Source organism: Carcharodon carcharias, chromosome 4, assembly GCF_017639515.1.
Source record: "Carcharodon carcharias isolate sCarCar2 chromosome 4, sCarCar2.pri, whole genome shotgun sequence".
Taxonomy (NCBI): Eukaryota; Metazoa; Chordata; class Chondrichthyes; order Lamniformes; family Lamnidae; genus Carcharodon; species Carcharodon carcharias.
Genome location: NC_054470.1, coordinates 164103495 through 164111801, shown reverse-complemented (window position 1 = coordinate 164111801; position 8307 = coordinate 164103495).

Sequence of the window (8307 nt, the reverse complement as noted above, 5' to 3'; positions counted from 1 at the left end):
TTATTTACTCGGTATATTTTAATTAATTGTGTAAGTCACAGTTGTTGGCTCTTGCTTGTTGTCCAAGTCCATGTATTTAAGCCAAAATCATTTATTTATTGAATTCCTTCCAGGTCTGCTCCTCTGAGACAGAATACATGGATTAATGAATTTACTTAATGCCCGAAGGCCCATTTACTCAAAACTACATTTAATTGATCTATTTTCCAACTAGTTCCCCCCTCCCTTTTGCCTTCGCTTAACTGACTTAATTTAGATGGATTTACTTAATTGATGGTTCTTGTAAATGACAGCACTATAACGGACTTCAGTGTTTAAATGCAATTTTTTCAAAATCTAGAAACTTCACAGTTGCTGTCGGTACTATTTCATTTTGCTGAAATTGAATACAATTCAAATTCACTTCAGTTCAATCGATCAATAATGACTCCAATGCTGTTTTATTCCAACAAAAAGCAAAAGACTGTAGACGCTGTAAGCCTGAAACAAAAACAGAAAATACTGGAGGTACTCAGCAGGTCAGCTACAACTGGCAAGGAAATACAAGACGACTGAACTTTCAGGTAAAAAAAAAAACATTCTTTAGAACTAAAGATATGACAGATCAACAGCATTTAGAAGGAACAGAACAGGAGAAAGAAGAGAAAAACACAGACACAAACTTAGAAAACAACATGAAATGATCTATAAGGTGAGGATCAGGAAATGGTTAAAGATCAGAAGAGATATGCGCAAGAGGCATTATGAGAGAAATAAAAGATATGTAAGGCAGAATGCGAGAAGAGCCAGAGGGATCAATAAGTAGAATAGGAAGTATGAAAAACTGGTGAAGCGAAGCAAACTCCAGCAATCAGGGCTCTGATGGAAGACAAAAGTAGGTGACTGCTAAGAGCCGAATTTTCAACCTCTGTCCATGTCGAAATGGAGGCTGTGGCTGATTCTGGGATTTCTGTCCCCATTCCTGGGGTGTGGGATTTTTATGGCCCTGGAATAAGGGTATGGCTAACGAGCTGGTACACAGCAATCCTGGTCTTGCCCATTCCATTGCAGGAGTGTGCATTTTAGATACCCTGCTATTTTCACGAAGTTGGACATGTTTTGTTAAGAGACATGGTTCATGGCACCTCAGGAGTGTGAACCTTGTGGGGAAGCCTATTGTAGAGTTGGGAACCTTTTGACAAGTAAGTTTAAAAGGTCTTGCCAACTTCAACTGTCATAATTTGATGTATGATAATTTCAGTGTTTTTAATGCAGTGATTGATCATTGGTTTCTCCTCAAAAGTTAAGTGATCCTTAAGGTGACCAGCATTGTATAAATGTCCACATGTATTAGAGTTCCTTCCCCAGTGGAGAAAGGGCTCTTATGCATTCAGTATTAATGAGATCAGATATTAATGAGTCATCTGGAAATTGTGCTTTCAACTTTATATTGATTTTAAAGTCTTGACGTTTTGAGCCTTTAAAGCACTCTTCCAAAATCTACTATGGGCAGAACTCATGAGCCCTATAATAATACTGGGAAGTCTTTGACATACTCATGAAACTGTCAAAATAAATGAACATCCATTCAAACGTCTCATGAGAAAAGGTTTAATCCAATTGAGTGTTCATAAAACTTTCAAAATAAACCAACTCAAAGACCACTTCAAAGAAACTCCTCTCAGCAGCTTATAAGTATCCAGGAAACAAAACACACAGTCCCTTTGGCAACTGGGAGATGCAATCCTGTTATGAATGTTTGGCTGAACTCAAAACCCACTAATGAATTCGGCTCTGTAGGGGTTGTTTATGGAGCTGTTACTGGAACTGAGTTCTATGAACTTCTGAGAGCATTGTTTCTTTTAAATGTTTCTTGAATATTTATTTTGACATTTAAGAGCTCTTAATAAGATCATAGGAATTTGAATGGATGTTTGTTAACCTTGACAGTTTCATGAGCATTTCGAAGACTTCCCAGTGTTATGAGAAGGCTCATAGGTTCTGTCCTTAGTGAATACTGGGTGAGGGGTATGAAGGATGTTTGGGGGCATGGAGTATGCATGAGGGCTCATGGAGGGGGATGGGAGATATGAGGAGTTATGAGGATGATGGAGGTGGATGGACAGTATTGAGAGAGTACAGGGAGCACTGGGTGGAGAGTATGGCAGCAGCATGAGGTGGAGGAGTGAGGGCTAAGGTATCTAACAGTCATGCTCAACTGAGCCATGTCCTAGTGAACAGAGGTGGGCCTTTGAATCTGCCAGGCCCTCCACCTGCCTCTGTTCCCACCCTGGGTCCGCTTCCAGAGGCAGTGGCCCCAACTCCAGACCATCCCTGCAACGCCACAATGAACATCTGTAGCAGTGCCTGCCGACAGTAAGGAATGATCAGGAAATGGCCTGACTTGCAATTCCCACATTGAAGATGAAAATGCAGGCCCAGGGGTCCAGACCACCTCCCCAGCAGAGTGTTCTGAACCCTAGCACCAAATCATTCTCCTACCTAGGATCTGGATCTGCATCTTTATTAAAAACTAATCAGTTTTCCATTGTGGTGTATCCTAGCTATGTACCAGTTTTGTTGAAATCCATCCATTAATTTTTGAGATACATCATTTACAGACTAATAGGAGCGAAAACATTTCCTCTGCCCACATTCAGTGGTGGAGGTAGTGAACAGGATTAGACTGCCTTACAATGCTTTGCTAGTTTTTAGAGAAAGGACAAATTTTTGGCTGGATTCCTTCCATGAGTGCTTTCCACAATCCAGTATCTTATCAATGTGAATGTTCTGCAAAATATTTGACTGTTGTGACCATCACATCTAAATGGCTTCCTGTGCTGTAAGATTTAATGTCATAAGGTGGTTCAATAAACAGCGAAGTGAACTATAAAAGACTTGGAGAAGACTTAATCAGATTAGCAGAATGGGAGAACAGTTCAAATCAATTGTTGTAGAGGTACAATTTAATGTAAATAGATATGAGGTAATAGTTTGGCAAGAGTAGTAATGAGAGTATACATTGAATGGGAAGACAGTTAAGAGTGTAGATGAACAGAATTTTAGAGATTTGAATACATAATATTTGAAAGGTATGAAGCTTTGAAGAAGACCAACCACTTTTGGGTTTTTCTAATTAGGGGCAGAGTACAATGTAAAGTAATAAATTTTGCACAAAACATTGGTTATAACTGAGTAATATGTGCCATTTTTGAGTAGCCATTATAGAAAAGATGTTAAAGCATAGAGTATGTAAAGCATAGATTCACCCCGATGTTGCCAATGATGGGAAGCCACATTTACGAAGAGAGACTTGGAACACTTGAACTTTTTCTACTGGAGCAAAGAAGGGTAAGAGATTTAATTTACATTTTTTAAAATTATTGAGGAACTTGATGGTGTCAATAGGGAAAGACTATTTCCACTAGTTGAGGAATCAGTGATGATTATTAAGAGTTGAGAAGCAAAATAAAGTAACAGTTCTATATCCGGAGGGTTGTTTGAGCATGAAATGTCTTGTCACAGGTAGGAATTGAGGTAGAATTAAACATTGCATGTTTAAATGTTATGGAGGTAAATATTTGAAACAAGAATACACACAGCTTTAGTGAGAAATTGGGGCAATGAGATTGGCTTTGAATTGCTCTAACATGTAGCTAGCTAAGATAAAAGGGGATGAATATCTTTCTTTGTCGTAAAATACTAGGGTTCTAAACATTAGAGCCCAGAATGGCTCTTGCAAGTAATGATTACACTGTTTAGATGTTAGATGGTGGAATTGCCTGGAATACTGAAAATCAGCCTACTTCACCACAGAACAGAGAGAGTGGAAGTCTCGGAATTGTCTTGGGTATGAATCCCAGCATTTCCTACACAGCCAAGAACAACAGTAGCAACATGTCAAGAGAAGAGCAGCCAGTAATGAGTGAAACCTCAGAATTTACTTTGGATAAATAGTGAAAGATGATTTTCACTGGTAGGCAAATAGGGTACAAGGGAACATAAACCAAGGTTTCTTACTGGAAGAATCAAAGATTCTGGAACTGAGGACTATTAGTCCATAGGATGCTTCATCACAAGTGGTAATTGAGGCAGAACATCATTTAAAATAATCTGGGGGAGAGAAAGGGATCACTGGGAAAGCAGCAGTGCTGCACATGCACCAGGGACAACTGGCCTCCACATCTGCTGCAATTTCTATTCTTCTTCAGGTGCCATGTTCTGCAATGCCAGTGACATGGCTCTCCTACTTTCACGATCTTTGATAACAGCCAACATATTGGTGGTGTTCTCAAATCTTGGACTAGTTCTGCTTCTTAAGCTGTTGGTGTATTCTTTGTCTCCCTCTTGCTCTTCTGCCCTCGATTTTACCAATCACTACCACATGTTCTAGTTTCTCACTCCTAAGTATGCGCCCAAGGAATTGTAATTGTCTCCAGGTGATCGTTTGTAAAATTTCTTGTGTTGCCTGCCTTCCTTTTTTTAAAATTCATTCACGGGATGTGGACTTCGCTGGCTGGGCCAGCATTTGTTGCCCATCCCTAGTTGCCTTTGAGAAGGTGGTGGTGAGCTGCCTTCTTGAACCACTACAGTCCATGTGGTGTAGGTACACCCACAGTGCTGTTAAGGAGGGAGTTCCAGGCTTTTGACCCAGCAACAGTGAAGGAACAGCGATATATCTCCAAGTCAGGATGGTGAGTGGCTTGGAGGGGAACTTCCAGTTGGTGGTGTTCCCATCTATCTGCTGCTCTTGACCTTCTAGATGGTAGTGGTCATGGGTTTGGAAGGTGCTGTTGAAGGAGCCTTGGTGAATTCCTGCAGTGCATCTGGCGGATGGTGTACATTGCTGCTACTGTGTGTCGGTGGTGGAGGGAATGAATGTTAGTGGATGTGATGCCAATCAAGTGGACTGCTTTGTCCTGGATGGTGTTAAGCTTCTTGAGTGTTGTTGGAGCTGCACTCATCCAGGCATCTCCTTAGTTGTGTGTTATCCAACTAATCCTCATCGTAGGTCTCAGAAACATCTCTGTTGCCTTTTATCTTCTATTGTCTTGTTCAAATTCCAGCTTTTGCTTCCATATAGTAACTGTGACCAGATGTAGCATTTTAATAAAAGAAAAACACTGCAGATGCTGGAGATCAGAAATTAAAACAGAAATATTAAATGGGTTAGTCATAGTGTGCTGGTTTAGAGGGAGTGGAATTCTTAATGCATCCAGGAGAGCTTTTTAAGCCAGTACGTAGATGGCCCTGGACTTAATTTTAGGGAATGAAGCCAAGCAAGTGGTAGAGGTATCAGTGGGGAGCATTTTGCGGATAGTGATCATAGTTCCGTTAGATTCAAGGTTGTTATGGAAAAGGACAAGGATGGTCCAGGAATTAGAGTTCTAAACTGGGGAAAGGCCAATTTTAATAAGATCAGATATGATTTGGCCAGAGTGGGAGCAGCTACTTTTAGTAAATCTGCATCAGAGCAGTGAGGCTCATTCAAGAAGGAAATAGGGAGAGTACAGGGCCAACATATTCCAGTAAAGAGAAAGGGTGGGACCAACAAATCCAGGGAACCCTGGGTGTCGAGGGGTATAGAGGATTGGATAAAGAGAAAAAAGGAGGCTTATGGCAGATACCGAGGGCTCAAAGCAGCAGAAGCCCTAGAGGAGTATAAAATGTGTAGGGGGGAACTTAAAAAGGAAATTCGGAGAGCAAAAAGGGGCATAAAAAATATTGGCAGGTAAAATAAAGGAAAATCCAAAGTTATTTTACAAGTACATAAAGAATAAGAGGCTAACTAGGGAAAGAGTAGGGCCAAGTAAGGACCATAGTAATTTGTGTGTGGAGCCGGAAGACATAAGGTTCTAAATGAATACTTTGTTTCGGTGTTCACAAGTGAGAGGGACGACGTTGGTATGGAAATCAGGCAGAAGGACTGTGATATAATTATAGAAATTAGCATAGAAAGGGAGGAGGTTCTAAGTGGTCTGGCACGCTTGAAAGTAGATAAATCTCCAGGCTGGATGAAATGTATCCCAGGCTTTTGAGTGAAGCAAGGGAGGAGATAGCAGAGGCGCTGGCAATAATTTTCAATACGTCTCTGGCCACAGAAGAGGTGTCAGAGGACTGGAGGACAGCCAATGTGGAACAAAAACAGAATTACCTGGAAAAACTCAGCAGGTCTGGCAGCATCGGCGGAGAAGAAAAGAGTTGACGTTTTGAGTCCTCATGACCCTTCGACAGGGATTAATCAAGGACAGTCAGCATGGTTTTGTTAAGGGGAGGTCATGTCTGACCAATTTGATGGAATTTTCGAAGAGGTGACCAGGTGTGTAGATGAGGGCAATGCATTTGACGTAGTCTACTTGGACTTTAGCAAGGCTTTTGATAAGGTCCCGCATGGGAGACTGATAATTAAGGTAAGAGCCCATGGGACCAAGGCAATTGGCAAATTGGATCCAGAATTGGCTGAGTGGCAGGAAGCAGAGGACGATGGTCGAGGGGTGTTTTTGCGACTGGGTGCCTGTGTCAAGTGGAGTTCCACAGTGATCAGTGTTGGGTCCCTTGCTGTTTGTGGTATATGTAAATGATTTAGACTTGAATGTAGGAGGGTTGATCAGTAAGTTTGTAAATGACACGAAAATTAGTGGGGTTATAAATAGTGAGGAGGATAGCCTTAGATTACAGGAGGATATAGATGGGTTGGTCAGGTGGGCTGATCAGTGGCAAATGGAATTTAATCCAGATGAGTGTTTGGGCAGGACAAATAAGGCACGGGAATACACAATGAATGGTAGGACCCTGGGAAGTACTGAGGATCAGAGGGACCTTGGTGTGCATGTCCACCGGTCCCTTAAGAAAGCGGGACAGTTAGGTAAGGTGATTAAGAAGGCATATGGGATATCTGCCTTTATTAGCCGAGGCACAGAATATAAGAGCAGGGAGGTTATGCTGGAACTGTATAAAACGCTGATTAGGCCACAGCTAGAGTATTGCATGCAATTCTGGAATCCGCATTATAGGAAGGATGTGATTGCACTAAAGAGAGTGCAGAGGAGATTTACCAGGATGTTGCCTTAGCTGGAGAGTTTTAGTTATGAGGAGAGATTGGATAGACTGAGGTTATTTTCCCTGGAGCAGAGGAGATTGAGGGGGGACGTGATTGAGGCATATAAAATAATGAGGGGCATGGATAGGGTAGGCAGGAAGGAACTTTTCCCTTTGGTGGAGGGATCAATAACCAGGGGGTATAGATTTAAGGTAAGGGGCTGGAGGTTTGAAGGGGATGTGGGGAAGTATATTTTCACCTGGAGGATGGTGGAAATCTGGAACTCACTGCCTGAAAGGGTGGTAGAGGCAGAAACCCTCATATTTGGATGTGCACTTGCAATGCCATGGCACACAAGGCTATGGGCCTAGTGCTGGAAAATGGGATTAGAATAGTTAGGTACTTGTTTGACTGGTGCAGACTCGATGGGCCGAAAGGCCTTTTTCAATGCTGCAGACCTCTGTGACTCTATAAAGTGCTGGAAAAACTCAGCATGTCTGGCAGAAACTGCGGAGAGAAATAGTTAAGTTTTGAGTCTTAAGAACATTCAGTTAGTATTTTAGTAATATTCTGCTTTCCATTAATTTCCACTATTGTATGAAAATTCTCCTTTATTATCGGACCCCATGTGCGCAAATTGGCTGTCCCACCTCACAAGATTGGCTACACTTTAAAGGTAAAAACAAAAAAAAACTGCGGATGCTGGAAATCCAAAACAAAAACAGAATTACCTGGAAAACCCCCCCACACACCTTAAACCAGCTTATATTTTAACTCTTTCTTGGACTCGAACTCAAGTTCTGTCGAAGGGTCATGAGGACTCGAAACGTCAACTCTTTTCTTCTCCGCCGATGCTGCCAGACCTGCTGAGTTCTTCCAGGTAATTCTGTTTTTGTTTTACACTTTAAAGGTGTTCGTTGCAAGGCGCTGATTTAAATGCCTACACTTGTACAGGCCAAGGGGACCCCAAACCTTTATAAGGTAAAAATCCAACAGCATTTGCTGACGCCATGTGCTCAGACGTCACTTGGTCCAGGCTCCAGCAAATATCTGCAAGCACAGGTGACAAAAACTCACTATTCCCAGCATGTGGACTGACTGAACTGTGAAGCTGCTTTGATTGACAGCATCGTGTTGTGATTCTGGAGCTCGCCGCGCTATGTCCCCGCCCCCTCTCCTCATTGGACCGTTCCCAGCGTTCTAACCAGGCTACCTCTCTCCTCCCCCCATCCGCCACCACCAACGCACGTGCTGCCAATGTGGCGCGTGCGCTCTTATCGTGACACACA